Below are 16758 nucleotides of genomic sequence, written 5' to 3' on the forward strand. Positions count from 1 at the left end.
TCAGTTTTTCTCTCTTCTACCTTCTCACCCATATCCATCTATGACCTCTGTACTTCTATGGCCTGTACTCCTCTCCCTTTGCCCCTTGTTTCCTCCTCCAATTACTTTATTGCAGGCGCATGCTGCTTAAGCTCAGATCTTGATGAAGAGCTCAGGCCTGAAAAGTTGGATAACATTATTTCCTCTCGATGCTGCATGACCTGCTGAGTTTCTCCAGCACGTTTGTGCATTGCACACATTTAGGGTTCTACCTGCTATACCTGACTCCTGATGAAGGGCTCAGGTCCGAAGCATTGTTTACCCTTTTAATTTCCATGGATGCTGCATAACTTGCTTAGTATCTCCAGCACTTTAGTGTATTGCACAACCATTGCAGCATGCTGTTGTACAGAGAGATCTGGGAGGGTTTGTACACAAATCTCAAGTTGTTAGTTTGCAGGTCATTGTGACATCGCCTTTCATTGCTACCGGTATTAAATCCAAGAGGAGTGAGGGAGCACCTGGAGTTCTGTGTGCAGTTCAGGTCTCTTGACTTGATAAAGGATGTATTGGCTTTGGAGACTGCAGAGGAGGCTCACCAGGCTGAGTTTGGAAATTAAGGTGTTAGTTTAAGAGGAGAGATTGAGCAGCCTGACACAATAATAATTGGAGTTTGGAAGCAAGAGAAGGGATCTTATGGAGACATATAAAATTATGAAAGGAATCACTGCATAATAAAGGAAGGTGTTTCCACTGGCAGGTGAGACTAGAACTAGGGGACATAGCTCAAGATTTGGGGGAGGAGATTTAAGACAGCGATAAGGAGGAACTGCTTCTTCCAGAGAATAGTGAATCTGCGGAATTCTCTGGCCAAAAAGTAGTAGAGCCTGCCTCATTGAATGTTTGTAAGACAGAGACAATAAATAGAGGAACTAAGGGTTTTTGGGAGTAGATGGGTAAATAGAGCTGAGTCCATGGCCAGATCTGCCATAATCTTATTGAAATGCAGAGCAGGTTTGATGGAACAGATGGCCGACTCCTGCTCCTGTTTCTTATGTTCATTACATTATGAAGTTATCTCAATGGAAGGTGGCTGCAATAATACAGTATCTTCAGTTGGGATCGTTTGTGTCCTGTCATGTGTAAGTATGCTGTGTAACATTTACATATTATTGAATGAGGGATTGAAGTAAAATACCTACCTTTTTTCTCTGCAACCCATTTCTCCCTATTTCTGCCCTCATATTTACTCTAATTGCCTTCCCTTTCTCCCATCCCAGATCATTCCCTTTAGACCAGTCACCAGTCGCCTGAAGTGCATCACGATCGGGTATGGGGACACCAATACACCTGAGCATAATGCCCTCCAAAAGGTAATGGACACAGCCCAGAACATCACAGCCAAAACCTTCCCACCTTCAAGAACATCTACAGGAAACACTGCCCTCAAAGAGCAGCAGCAAACATCAAGGATCCACGCCACCCAGGACATGCTCTATTCTCAATGCTGCCATCAATCTCAACATCAAAGTTAATGAGGGACTCTTTTAAGGAATCTTACTTTGCACTTAATTGATTTTTAAAACAATTCTCTCTCTGTATTGCACATTTTGTTTACATTTCATTATCTGTTTACAGTTTTTTAATTGCTTAATTGTGTACAGTATTTTTTGTAATACCATTAAGTGGTCATTCTGCCTCACCCGCAGAAAAAGAATCTCAAAGTTGCATGCGATGTCATGTATGTACTTTGATAATAAATCTGAAATCTGAATCTGTGTCTGGGATGAGCCTTTTATCAGAGCCAATTGCATGTGATTGCAGTAGGGTTGCCTCTGCCTGGTTCAACGAGGACGGGGGACACTTGCCTTGCCTTGCCATGCCCTTTCTCATGATCATAATGGTGTGTAGCGTTGAGAAGGCCATTGTCTGATGCAGTTGTAGTCAGTTAGCCCAGATCAGTGACCAGGTGTACACTGAGCACTTCAAGTCTCCACAGACTCCAAGGGATGGAAACATACACAACATTCTAAAGAACCCACTCATCTACTCTTGTCAGCCGTCACTGGCCCGACCTGTGACAGTCTCCGGATCTTGCACAGTCACTTCAGAATGAGAGTGGTAGCAAGTTATTCAACCCAGAGGAACAACATCTACATAGTTCAGGTGTTAAGTATTCTGTCTTGTTCATAAACCTTTATTAATCTATTAGTGATTGTACCCACCAGCAGAAGGTATGATAGCTGCCATTAAAAAGTCAATTGTTTGCAGGAGTTGCAGTGTTTGTTTTTTATTTAGTAAAAAATGCTAGGTTAATGCCAACTTCAAAGAATGGCTGTGTGATTCAAATTGCTGATTGCTCCAACAACTGGTATTTAATTACACTTCCCTAATAAGACCTTTTTCCTCATTCAGCTCTGTTGAGCTGCAGAAAGTCTTGTTCAGTTTATTTTCAATTTGTCAAGAGGAGGATTTGCAGAGCCCAAGATGTTTGATGCTTTTGTTTACCTTGCGTCAGACAGTGAGCATGATGGTGGGAAAGTGCCAGAAGATCAACATATGTCAAAGTCGCATCATTGCCAACAACAAGACTCTTATGGGCCAAAGCAGTGACGCAGATTGTAAAGTCGGAGGGTGTGGTGTGAAGGTGTAGGGAGAAGACGTGGAGAGACACCGCCCCCTGGCAGAACTATCCAAAACCCGTTTTAAAGTTTTACATTATTTTTAGAAAGTATTGAACATATTGTTGTAACACCCTAGAAGCAACTATGAAGGAAACAAAAAGCTCAAACAGAAAAGAAAATGTTTCCTAAACAGCTAACAAGTACTGAAGAATTTGGGCCTACCTTTGAAGTGGATCCTCATCCCCTTCCACAGTGCCAGTCCTCTGGTAGGATTCATTCTACACCAGCACCGACTTTGCACAGTGCTGCAGAAGATGGCACCGGCACCCAACATCGTCCTCCTCCGGATCATGAGGAACAATCGCACATGCGCGAAGCTTCCGTTACACTGCGTGTGGCCCAGGCTATGGACTGACTGACCTCTTTCGGCCGAGCGATCCTGGGATGACGGGGGTGGGGGGTTCCGCATCTGCAGTCAGGCAGAAGCAACTTCAGCATCAATGGAGGAGGAGGAGGAAGGAGACATTGGAGGACTGGAAAAAGAAGAAGATCAAGGTATGGAGGAGGAAGAAACATATATAAGGGTAGGCCCATGGTTAAACAGGCTTTAAAGTTTAAATCTGATCCTCGTCATTCAGATTCAACTTTACAAATTGATTTACCTCAACAGATGAAAAATTTGGCAATTCAGATTGGTCAAGGGTTTTCATCTGTGAAGGACAACTTGAAGGGGGAAATATCTACTAATTAAGTTGTGGATAAGGTGCAAGACAAATTTAAGAAGATTGAAGAAGATTTTATTGATTGTAAAGATGATGTGGAACAATAAAAAAGAAAAGATGGGACAGATGGAGGATTCATTTACTGGCTGGGAAATTCAGAGAAATGATTTGTTGAAGAAAATTGATGCTCTGGAAAATCAAAGCCAAAGGAACAATGTAAAAATTGTTGGTCTTCCGGAAGATTTTGAAGGTTCAATTTTTTCAGAAGTGGATTCCCAAAGTTTTGGGAAAGGAATATTTTCCGAATGGTCTGGAACTGGATAGAGCTCATAGAGCAATAAGACGGAAGCCTCTTCCTGGTCAAGCTCCACGTTCTATTTTGATTAGATGTTTATATTATCATGTTGATTTTAAGAGATGCTGTTCAGAATGCGAGAAGCAATAAAGGCCCTTTAGTAGTTCAAAATTATACTTTTTTTTAAATGCTGATTTGAGTCAAGCTGTTATTAAACATCGCAGATTGTAAAGTCAGGGGTCAGAAGGAGCTTTTATTGCCTTTTATTGCCTCTGGGAGTACATCATGGAAGTCCTGACCCCCATACTCCTCCCCCCATTATTTCATTAAGAGCATGTCTCAAAGCCTTCAGCTCAAGAGCATTTAGGGAAGTGTAATAGTTACTAGAGCTACCAGGGATGCCTGCAGCTGGGAAACAAGGTTCCACCACTCCTTGCAGTCCCTCCCTATCATCCTTTACCCTCAAATACAGTTTGATTACTTCACTTCTGAAACTCTTCTTTAGAACCAAAGAACCAGAGAACTTTACAGCACAGAAACAGGCCCATCGGCCCTTCCAACCTATGCTGAAATATTATTCTGCTTTCACCCAGTGACCTGTACCCAGGCCATACCCTTCCAAACCTCTCCCATCCATGTACATGTCCAAATGCATCTTAAAATTGAGCCTGTATTCACCACTTCAGCTGGCAACTCATTCCATACTCATGTGAAATTCCCCCATATGTTCCCCCTAAACCTTTCCCCTTTCACCCTTAACCCATATCCTTTGGTTTGTATCTCTTCTACTCTAACTGGAGAAAGGCTATTTAGATTTACTCTGTCTATACCCCTCACAATTTTAAATACCTCTATCAAATCTCCCCTCATTCTTCTACTCTCCAGGGGATAAAGATCTAACCTGTTTAACCTTTCCCTGTAACTCAGTTCCTGAAGTCCTGGCATCATCCTAGTTATTCTTCTCTGCACTCTTTCAATCTTATTGATATCCTTCCTGTAGATCAAAACTGCACAGAGTCTGCACAGATCAGAGTCTGCAGAGGGATATAGTTAAGCTGGATGAGTGGGCAAAGGTCTGGCAGATGGAGTACAATGTTAGTAAGTGTGAGGTTATCCACTTTGGCAAGAAAAATAAAAGAGCTGAATATTATTTAAAGGGTGAAAAACTACAGCATGCTGTTGTGCAGAGGGACTTGGGAGAGCTTGTGCATGAATCGCAAAAAGTTAGGTTGCAGGTGCAGCAGGTTATTAAGAAGGCAAATGGAATGTTGGCCTTCATCACTAGAGGAATTGAATCCAGGAGTAGGCAGGTAATGTTGCAACTGTATAAGGTACTGGTGAGACTGCACCTGGAGTACTATGTCCAGTTCTGGTCTCCATATTTGAGGAAGGATATACTGGCTTTGGAGGCGGTCCAGAGGAGGTTTACTAGGTTGGTCCCTGGGATGAAGGGGTTGACTTATGATGAAAGATTAAATCGTCTAGGATTGTATTCGCTCGAGTTCAGAAGAATGAGAGGAGATCTTATAGAAACATATAGGATTATGAAGGGTATGGATAGGATAGATGTAGGAAGGTTTTTTGAGCTGGCCGGGGAAACTAAAACCAGAGGACACAGTCTCAAGATTCGGGGGAGTAGATTTAGGACAGAGATGAGGAAAAACAATTTTTCCCAGAGAGTAGTGAATGTTTGGAATTCTCTAACCAGGGAAATGGTTGAGGCTGCCTCATTAAACATATTTAAAATTTGGTTAGATAAATTTTTACATCATAGAGGAATTAGGGGATATGGGGAGAAGGCAGGTAGGTGGAGTTAGGTCTTAAATTAGATCTGCCATGATCGTATTGAAGGGCGGAGCAGGCTCGATGGGCCATTTTTGGCCTACTCCTGTTCCTACTTCCTATGTTCCTATGTTCCACACAATACTTCAAATTTGGCCTCATCAATGTCTTATACAATTTTACCATAACATCACAACTCCCATACTTAAAACTTTGACTTATGAAGGCCAATATGCCAAAAGCTCTCTTTACAACGCTATCTAACTGTGACACCACTTTCAGGGAATTATGTATCTGCATTCCCAGATCCCTCTGTTCTACCGCACTCCTCAGTGCCCTACCATTTTGTCCTTCCAAAATGCAACACCTCACACTTGTCTGCATTAAATTCCAGACTTTCATTTCTCGCGCTCACCCGAGTTAGCAAAAATAATGCATTTTTTAAAAAAATCTGAGCTACTGATTCTCCCTTGTGGCCATTTCCATTCTTACACTGACCAAATAGGATGGATCCTGGCCGCTTTATCATCAGGGTAGAGACCACCTGTTGCCTTGATTTCACTCATTGTTCAATTCTTGTATATGCCAATTAGGTTGACATTGTCATCAATCAAACTCCAATTAACAAAATAGCTGTTCTAAAGAAGCACAGATATTGAGCTTAAAATGACAATGGAAAACAAAAGGAAACAGGATTAAATCCAAAAATGATACAGTGTTTCAATGATCTGATTCAAGTTCATTTGTCATCCAATTGTAACAGTGCAAACTGACAAAACAGTGTTCTCCAGTCCACGGTGCAGAACTGTGCAAAGCACGTGTACAGGTATAACACACATGCAAAGAAACGATACACAGTACATGCTAAAATAAATATTCTTAATAAATAGTGTCATTTAGCAATCATTCTGCAGTCTCATCACCCATGGGAATTCAAGGGCCATTTCTTTCTTGTTATCGGAGTCTTGAACAGACCTCTCATTGATAAAAGACCACTTCTTGATCTCACAAACCCGACCGAATCAGAGCCCTTGCACTGTTTTAACTGAACTCTAACTAGTAATTTTGTTTTAATTTAGCAATACCTGTTGTACTTAAGTCTGAGATGACTTGCCTGGACACTACAGAAAACAGTCTTCCACTGTATCTTGGTATTCATGACAGTCAGACAAAGATAGATAGATAAACTCCTCTTGTGCACATCAGTCCTGAAATAGCTCAAAAAAGATGTGCAGATGACCTCTTGTTCAAACCCAATGACCAGTTAATCTGTTGCACTGATTGTATTATTCCACCTCATCATCTTGGATTTATCTGGATTGTTTGATATATTCACCGTTTCATCTGTCACCTTTTGTTCACTTCACTTGTTTCCATCTCACCCATCCAGGTGCAAATGAGGCTGTTTCTGCCAGGGACTTGTTTCATGCCCCATATGTTGCAATGCCTGAATTAAAAAGATCCCATGTGTTTAAACCTCTTCATTGAGATTTAGGAAATACACTGTCCCTTTCCACAGTTACCTAATTGCACAGAAAGAAATGTTTCTCCAGTGCATAGTGCAACCGAATGTATCCTTCTCAGTAAATGCTGACTCCTTGGAACAGCCAAGACAAATATCCCTCTCATAATAAGATCCCCCACCTACCTTTCACTTGAATTCCAGTGAGTATAGCCCCACCTGACTCAATCTCTCCTCATAGACTAACTTCCCCATCTCCAGTATCAGTTCTGGTAAACCTGCTCTGCATCACCTCCAAAGCTATTATATCCTCTCTCAAGAACTCTCCACAGAACTCCAGGTCCTGCCTTATCAATATCCTGTACACTTGCAGAAGAACCTCCCTGCTCTTAAATTTAATTCCTCTAGCAACAAAGGCCAATATTCCATTTGCCTTAATTTTTAAAAAAATGTATTCATACAGGACGATAACAGGCCATTTTGGCCCACAAGTCCGTGCTGCCCAATTTACACCAAATTAACCTACACCCCCCAGTCTGTTTTGAACAGTGGGAGGAAGTGGAGCCCCCAGGGAAAACCCACTCAGACATGGGGAGAATGTACAAACTCCTTATAGACAGTGTGGGACTCAAACCCCAATCACTGGCGCTGTAAAGGCATTTTACTAACCGCTGCACCAATCGTGCTGCCCGTATTAATGAATAATTATTAATAATAATAAAAGCTAATAACAGTAACAAAATAAATTAACAGAACATACCTGCTGGTAGTTTGTGCTTTGTGTTTAAACTGGGAATATGCAGTACTTTATACCAGTTGTGTCGATACTTCTAAGAGAATTAGAATTTGGTTTAATCTCAAAATATATTATTTTATTAGAAAAAGTTTTACAACTGTTCATTTCAGATTGCCTTATGGCTGAGACTGTTCTCAGATTTTAGATTTTATTCTTTCGGTCCTTCAGGGGAAGACCACAGTCAGTATGAATTCTCCTTACTTATCTTCCTCACTAATGATCAACACAGGTGTACTTCAAGGGTGAGTGCTTAGCCCACTGGTCTACTTCACTCTTCACCCACAACTGTGTGGCCAGACACATTTCCAATGCAATCTATTAATTTGCCAATAACACCACAGTTGTCAACAGAATCATAAATGGCAACCCTGTAGAGAAGCATACAGGATAAGGATAGAGCAGCACATCGAGCGATGCCACAACAACAACCTTGCACTCAATGTTAATGAAACTAAGGAGATAATTGTGGACTTCAGGAGGCAATTAGAAGAACACAAACCAGTCCTCATCGAGGGCTCAGCAGTGGAGAGGGTCAAGAACTTTAAATTCCTGTTTGTCAACATCTCTGAGGATCTGTCCTGGAGCCTCCAGGATGATGCAATCGCGAAGACGTCTCGCCAGTGTCTATACCTTTTGAGGAGATTCGGTATATCACCAAAGACTCACAAAAACTTTTGCAGGTGTACCATGGAGAATATTCTGGCTGGTTTCATCACTGGTCAGGTACAGAGGTGCCAATGCTCAGGGCAAGAAAAAACTCCAACGGGTTGTTAACTCGGTCTGCGACATCATGGGCACCAGACTTCACCCCAGCAAGGATATCTACAAGAAGCGGTGTCTTAAGAAAGCTTCCTCTATCCTCAAGGACCCCCACCACCAGGCCATGCCCTCTTCATTCCGCTACCTTCAGGAAAAAGGTATAGAAGTCCAATGACGACACAAAGACAGCTTCTTCCCCACTGCCATCAAATTCCTGAATTAACAATGAACCAAAGACTTCTTTTTCTTGCAATAATTTTCATTTACTTTGTAATGTGGTTTATATAAATGTTTGCACTGTGATGCCATGAATTTCGTGACATGTTCATGACAATAAATTATTTTTCTCACTCTGATTGACTCTGATTCTGGACGTGGGCTTCGTAGGCTGAGCCAGCTTGCAATTGCCCATCTCTAATTGCCCTAAAGTAGGTGGTGGTGAACAGCTTTCTTGATCCACTGCAATCCTTCAGGTGTGAATATACCAACAGTGCTGATAGGGGAAGGAGTTCCAGGATTTTGCGCCAGCAATGGTGAAGGAATGATTATAGATTTCCAATTTGGGATGTTGAGTGACTTGGAGGGCAATTTCTAGATGGTAGATGGAAAGTTAATCACACTCTTCAACTCAGTATGTTACAGAATGTACCTGGACCCAGTGTTAAGTGAGAGGTCTATTAGACTCTCATCTCACATCTAATGTAGTCCCTATATTTACCAACCAATGCTTAGGCATGGAAGTCCGAGAGATGTTGACATTCACACTATAGGTAAGCAGCTCATCAACAGCTGTTCTTATCAAATATTGTGTGTACCTGCACAGTGTCATCCAATTCAATGGAGGAAGTTATGAACTACATTTAATAATTATTTCTGAACTATTTAATGTGGCAAGCAAAGTTCCCTAATACTGAACAGATTTCCTTATTCTGCCAACTGTGACTCATTTGGTAGCAATTTGTGGTTTGTGAGAAGATTATGCATTCAAGGCCTTAAGAAATAGGAGCAGAAATAGGCTACTCAGCACATCGACTCTGCCCTGCCATTTAATCATGAGCTAATTCATTTTCCCACTCAGCCCCAATGCCCAACCTTCTCTCCATATCGTTTGATGCCTTGACTAATCAAGGACATATTAATATCTGCCCGTTGACTTGGCCTCCACAACTGCCTGTGACAACAAAAATTTACCACCCTCTGGGTGGGTGAAATTCCTCCACATCTCTGTTCCAAGTGGGCACTCTTCAATCTGGAAGCTGAGCCATCTTGTCTTTGACTCTCCCACCATGGGAAACAACCTTTCTATATCTACTCTATCCACACCTTTCAACGTTCAAAATGTTTCTGTGAGATCCCACTCATTCTCCTAAATGCCAACAAGTACAGGCCAAGAGCTGTCAAATGCTCCTCATATGATAACCCTCTCATTCCCGGAATCATCCTTGTGAACCTTCTTTGAACACTCTCCAACATCACCACATCTTTTCTTAAATGAGGAGCCTAAAACTACTCACAACACCCCAAGTGAGGTCTCGCCAGTGCCTTATAAAGCCTCACCCTCACATTATTTAAGGCCCTGTACCTTAATGCAGAGTCTTGATCAGTGGTTTTCAAACTGCCTCCTTAAACTTACATTCCACTTTAAGCAATCCCTATGCCATAGGTGCTTTGTGATTAGTAAGGGATTGCTTACGGCGGTGCATGAGTGGAAAGAAAAGTTTGAAAACCACTGTTTTAGTTGTACCTATTTGACTCATTATGTGTACAGTTTCATAACTCCAATGGGCCAGTGACAATTTTTCTCAAGCAAAATACATCAGTAACAATTGGGTCTAGAGCAGTGATTCTCAACCTTCCCTTCCCACTCACATCCCACCTTAAGTAATCCCTTACTGATCACAGAGCATGTATGGCATAGGGATTACTTAAGCTAGAATGTGAGTTTCCGGAGGGGGGGGTAGTTTGAAAACCACTGGTCTAGATCATTATTTCAATGCAATACAAAGGGAGCTCAAGGCTATTGAAGATTTTTACTTTTAAATGTAATGTTTGCTCTGTTAGATGTAAAAGATTCTGTGGTTTTATTTGAAGAGGAGGGAGGTTACCCCCTGGAAAAAAAATCAATTTTTACCACTAAATATCAACTTCCAATTATTATGCTCTTCTTTGTGGGAGATTGCAATGGACAAATTGGCTGCCATGGTTCTTCCATTCACTACACTTCCAAAAAAAATCTCATGGCTACAAAAATGTTTTGGGTTTTCATGGAAATGATAAGAAAGATCTAAATCAGGTATTAAAGATAGAAATTCACTTTTTTTTTCTGGGGTATGCGTCTATCCCTCATTAATCTTATACATACAGCACAGTAACAGGTCCTTTTGGTCCATGATTCCATGCCGCAAAATTAGACCCAATTAACCTACACCCCCGGCACGTTTTGAATGGTGGGGTGGGGAGGAAACTGGAGACCCCGGGAAACACCCATGCAGACATGGGGAGAATGTACAAGCTCCTTACACACAGCACAAGATCTTTTTCAATCTAGTTTCAAGTCCTTCATTTGCCCTTGTCATTATGACAACATAAATAATTACATTTGGAGGCATTTTACCATTCAGTTCTCGTTCAAAGAGAATTCAGCTTTGAGGCTTCCTTCATAAATGACAGATTGAATTAATAATTGGTATAAAATGTGCAATAGAGTAGCAATTCCATTAAGTATTGAACAACTTCAAATATCTTGAAAATGTTAAGTATGTTATCTACCTTTTTAAAATGTTGTTAATCATCTGAAATATATTGAATCTATTTTTTTCCCATCCTAAGCCTTCCTCCTTGCAATGTTTACTGAGCAAGTATTCCACCTTGAGACTCTCTCACACCACACTCATGTCCTGAGACACAAGAATCTAATCAAACTTAAAAGTTCAAATTTATTATCAAAGTAGATACAGGAGATCACATATAACCCTGAGATTCTTTTTCCTGTGGACCAGGCAGAATTTCTACTTATCAGTACGGCAAAAAAATTGTACTCAAGGAAAGATACGCGGTTACACAGGTTATATATCACACCCCAAAAGTTAAAAAAATGGGATCCACCATTATCGGATAGATGTTTTCGCTGTAAGAAGGAAACGGAAACAACAGTACATGCAATTTGGGCATGTACGAAAGTGAGAAAGTTTTGGGAAGATCTAAATCAGGTATTAAATAAATTCACAAAAAACAACATACCAAAAAATCCAGAGATCTTCCTTCTAAGTAATATAAGAAGTAAGGAATTAGGCCTCAAACTAGATGAAGTGCAAAAAAGATTTATTAGGATAGCCTTAGCTGAAGCAAAAAAATGTATAATGTCAACTTGGAAATCAGAAGAGAGCCTGAGAATACAGCAATGGTACATAGAAATGAATAAATGCATTCCATTGGAAAAATAACATATAATTTAAAAAATAAAGTCACATTATTTGAACAAATTTGGGAACTGTACATGGAACATAACAGAGAGGGCTTGCCTCGGACCTTCACCCCCTAAAATGATAAGAAGACAGAATGACTTGATCCAGTATGTAAAAGTAGATGACACATTTTTCTTGTCTATTTTCATTGTGTGATGACATTGTTTAATGGTTTTATTGTATTGTATATGTTGAATTGGTTTTGGGGGGGTGGGAAGGGGGGAGGGAAGGTAGGGAGGAAAAAAGGGGAGAAAATGCCACTGTGTATATTTAAGAGGGAAACGTTTGTATGTATTTTGATTGATATGGTTCACAGTGTGAAAAATTTAAAAAAAAAATAATAATAAAAAAAAGAAAAGATACGCATGCAAAAGAGAGAAATGTAAGCAAAGAAAGAAATGTAAACCAACTGACTGGCCAATACGGAGATAAAAATAAATATTCAGCAATTAATAATGTGAAAATAGTCCTTAAATAAGTCCCTGGTTGAGTTTGTTGTTGAGGGGTCTGATGGTGGAGGGGGGAGCAGCTGTTCCTGAACCTGGTGGTGTGAGCCTTGTGACACCGAGACCTCTTTCCTGATAGCATCAGCGGGAACAGAACATGTCCTGGGTCATGTCCTGGATCAACTCAAGTGTTTGTAATCTGTGGCTCAATTGGTGATATTCCCAGTTCAATGGCAGATGGTTAGGGGGAAGGAGGGGTGGGGAGTGGTGGTGGTGGTATTCTACGTTTCCCCATCACTGAAGTCAAACTTACTGGCCGATGACTTAAACACAAAAATCTAGGCTACCACTCCAGGAGAGGGCTGTACTGTCAGTAGTCTGTGTTTTGAAGGTAGGTAAACCAAGGCTCTATTGGTTTCTGTAAATGGGTTGAGAAGACCACATGGCACTACTTGAAGATGAGCAATAGAGATATTCCTGCTGTTTTGGAAAATGTATGCATTTTTTAAAGTTTATCTTCTCCACCTGTACTTCCCAGTAGTCACCCCAAATGGCCGTGGATAAGATAGCAGTCTCTTGAGCCTCATGTTGAAGCTGCTCTCACAGACTTCCCGCTTTGAAAAAGGCTTTTGCATGGCACTTTGTGGCTTATATACTACTCATTACTTATGCCTGAATGTTGTCTAGATCTTGCTGCATAGAGACATGGACTATTGAGGAGTTGTGAATCAAATTGAAGGTTGTATTATCATCGGGGCACATTCCTAATTCTGAAACAGTGATGAAAGGAAGGTCATTGGTGAAACAACTGATCCTTGGGCCTGGTGATGTCCTGGACTTGGGATGATTGACAACCACAACCATCCTCCTATGTGAGAGGTGATCCAACTACAGGAGCATTTTCCCTTTTATGCCCGAATGCAACCTTGATGTCAAGGTGGTTAGTCTCACCAGATGGCTGCAATTCAGATCTCTGGCCTTCTGACTGAGATCAACAGCACTTAGCCACTGATGGAAAATTCCCTGATCATACATCATGCTTTACCATGTCCAAATGTTGATGCAAGCTGCACTGCTGTCATTATGAAATACAGAAGATTAATGAGTGCCTTATCATCTTTGACAGTTATTGTTTGAATGTGGAAATAAAATACACGTAAAGCAAATGGTAGATAATTTCACCAGGATGTTACTGGGATTGAAGGGCTTGAGTTATATGGAGAGGGTGGACAGACTGGGTCTTTATTCCCTTGAATATATGGGGCTGAGGAGTTACCTATTACAAGTATGGATAAAGTTAATTCTCACGTTTTTCTTCCCAGAATAAATGATTTTAGAACTAGAGGGCTTAGGTTTAAGGACCCTCATCTTTCACCTCAAACCTAAGCAACTTGTTTCACTCAGAGGATGGGCTGTATCTGGAACAAGCTGCCAGAAGACGTTCAGAAGACATTTGCACAGATACATAGGTAGGGATGTTTGTCCTGCGCTGGGCAGGACATGTTGTCAGAATGCTTGATGGAAGACTGCCCAAGGACATCTCGTACGGCCAACTGTCCAGTGTAACCCAAAAATAAGGAGGCCAGTGACTACGGTACAAGGATGTTCTACACAGGAGCCTCAAGAAAGCTAGCATTGCCCCATCAACATGGGAGGATCTGGCTCAAGATCGCTCGCAGTGAAGGAATACCATCAGAAAAGGCATGAACGCTGCTGAAAGCAAGCTCAAAAAGGCAACAGAGGAAAGGCACTGGAAGGGCCACAACAGAGCTTTTGGCCCTGCTGCCCCTCCAGGCTTCACTTGCCAAGTATATGGCAAGCAGTGCCCGTCAAGGTCCGGCCACTCCAGGATGCACCTATCATAGCCCATAAACTGACTGAAAGGAGCCATCATCATTCTATGGGATGGATAGTCGGAAGAATGTAGGGATTAGTAAAGTGAGGGTCTTGAAGCTTGTAGGGTCAATAAAGATGGATGTCTCCTGGTCTTGATGGGATTTTTCCCAGGACATTAAGGGAGGTCCGGGAGCAAATAGCGGGGACTCTGACAGTGATTTTTTTAAAGATCACTGGAGGAGGGTGTGGTTCTGCAGGATTGGAGGGTTGCAAATGTAGTTCTGTTGTTTAAAAAAGGCCTAAGGTGCAGGCCAAGTAATTATCGGCCAGTAAGTTTGACTTCAGTGATGGGGAAAGTTATGAAGGGTGTTCTTCGAGATAGTATATACACATATCTGGATAGGCAGGGATTGATTAGGTTTGTAAAGGGAAAGTCATGTTTGACAAACCTCGTTGAGTTTTTTGAGGAGGTGACAAAAAAAGTGGATGAAGGTAGGGCGGTTGATGTGATCTATTTGGATTTTAGTAAGGCTTTTGATAAAGTTCTGCATGTAAGGTTAATAAGGAAGGTTCAGTCACTAGGAATTAATAGAGAAATAGTGACATGGGTTCAGAGATGGCTAGAAGATAGACAGCAGAGAGTCATGGTGGACAACAGTCTGTCAAGTTGGAAGCCTGTGACAAGCAGGGTGCCTCAGGGATTGATGTCGGGTCCCTTGTTGTTTATCATTTATATTAATGATTTTTAGGAGGGTGTAGTTAACTTGGTGAGCAAATATGCAGATGATACAAAAATAGGGGGAGTGCTGGATAGTGAGGAAGTTTTTCTTGGATTACAGAAGGATTTGGTTTGTTTGGAAGAGTGGGCTGAAAGATGGCAGATGGAATTTAATGTAGACAAGTGTGAGGTGCTGCATTTTGGAAAAAAATATCCAAAATAGGACATATAAGGGGAGGGCATTGCGGTACGCAGAGGAACAGAGGGACCTGGGGTTATGGTACAGGGTTCATTGAAGGTGGATTCCCATATAGACAGGGTGATTAAGAAGGCATATGGTATGCCAGCTTTCATAAATTATAGTATAGAGTATAGGAGCTGGGAAGTGATGCTGCAGCTGTTTAAGGCATTGGTGAGGCCAGGTTTGGAGTATTGTGATCAGTTCTGGTCTCCAAATTATAGAAAGGATATAGATAAGATGGAGAGGGTGTAGAGAAGATTTACAAGGATGTTGCCTGGCTTACAGCACCTAGAGTACAGAGAAAGATTAAGGAGACTGGGACTTTATTCATTGAACATAGACGGCTGAGAGGGGATTTGATAGAGGTATTTAAAATTATGAAGGGAATAGATAGACTAGATGTAAATAGACTCTTTCCCCTGAGGGCAGGGGAGGTTGGAACAAGAGGGCATAAGTTAAGGGAAAGAGGGCAAAACTTTAGGAGAAATGTTAGAGGATGCTTTTTCACTCAGAGAGTGGTGGCAGAATGGAATGATCTTCCAGAAGAGATAGTTGCAGCAGGGTCCCTTCTGTCATTTAAGAGAAGATTGGATGTGTACATGGATGTGAGGGGGTTGGAGGGTTATGGGTGGAGAGCAGGAGGAGGGAGCTAATGGTGTTGTGCAAGTGAACCGGCGCAGATCGAAGGGCCAACATGGCCTGTTTCCAAGCTGTAAATGGTTATCGTTATATGATTTAGACAGGCCCAGATGGCCTAGCTTTGTTGGCATGGATGAGATGGGCCAAAGGGCCTTCTACATGCTATTTGACTTGATGATTTTATAAAATCTCTGGGACTTGATTCAACTCAACACTGGAAACATTTCCTTCCTTTATCCACTGAAAAGCAGTGACTAGTCCAGCAGCTTGATTTAGACTTGCCCTTTGCAGAACTGAGGAAATTTGGAACCAAAATAATGTTAAAATTGGCAAAAGAAGAGAGGAAACATTGGTTTTTCTTTCCACAGATACTGCCTGGCCTGTTGAATGTTCCCAACAGTTAACCTTTTGATTGTGAAGCATTTTGTTTCACGAACAATTTTTTAATTTAAAAAAAAATTTTGCTGTGTGCTTGCTGGTCATGGTGTCAAATCCTTCCCTTTGGATCATTCCAAAAGCCATTAGCTCTCAGCCATGGATTTACTTGCCTGAATATCAGGTCCAGTATTTTTCCCCCTTAAGTCTTCTCGTAATTCAATTCCTGTTTCAGTTAAGTGCAAATGTAACTTCTAGCTCACAATAAGGTTGAAATCGATGCTGATAACTCTCTTCCCCTGCCCCTGTGGCTCAGTGAGTGGTACATTTGATCCATGAGTCAATAAGTTCAGGGTTCAAATTCCACTCCAGAGACTGCATCAGAAAACACTAGTGCACTAATGTTCCAGGTACTACTTTCAGGTTAACTTCATTTACTCTCTTGAGTGAATATTAGAAGATCCCCTCAGACTACTTTGTAACAGAGGAGTGAAGCTATGCCTTCTCTCCTCTCCTCTGACATTCATCCTGTGTTTATCATGACTAACACAGCTGATCAACAGAATGTTACTTGTGGGAACTCGCTGCACCCAAGTTGCCTGGCCCATCTCCTATGTGGT

Source organism: Narcine bancroftii, chromosome 6 (genome assembly GCF_036971445.1).
Source record: "Narcine bancroftii isolate sNarBan1 chromosome 6, sNarBan1.hap1, whole genome shotgun sequence".
Taxonomy (NCBI): Eukaryota; Metazoa; Chordata; class Chondrichthyes; order Torpediniformes; family Narcinidae; genus Narcine; species Narcine bancroftii.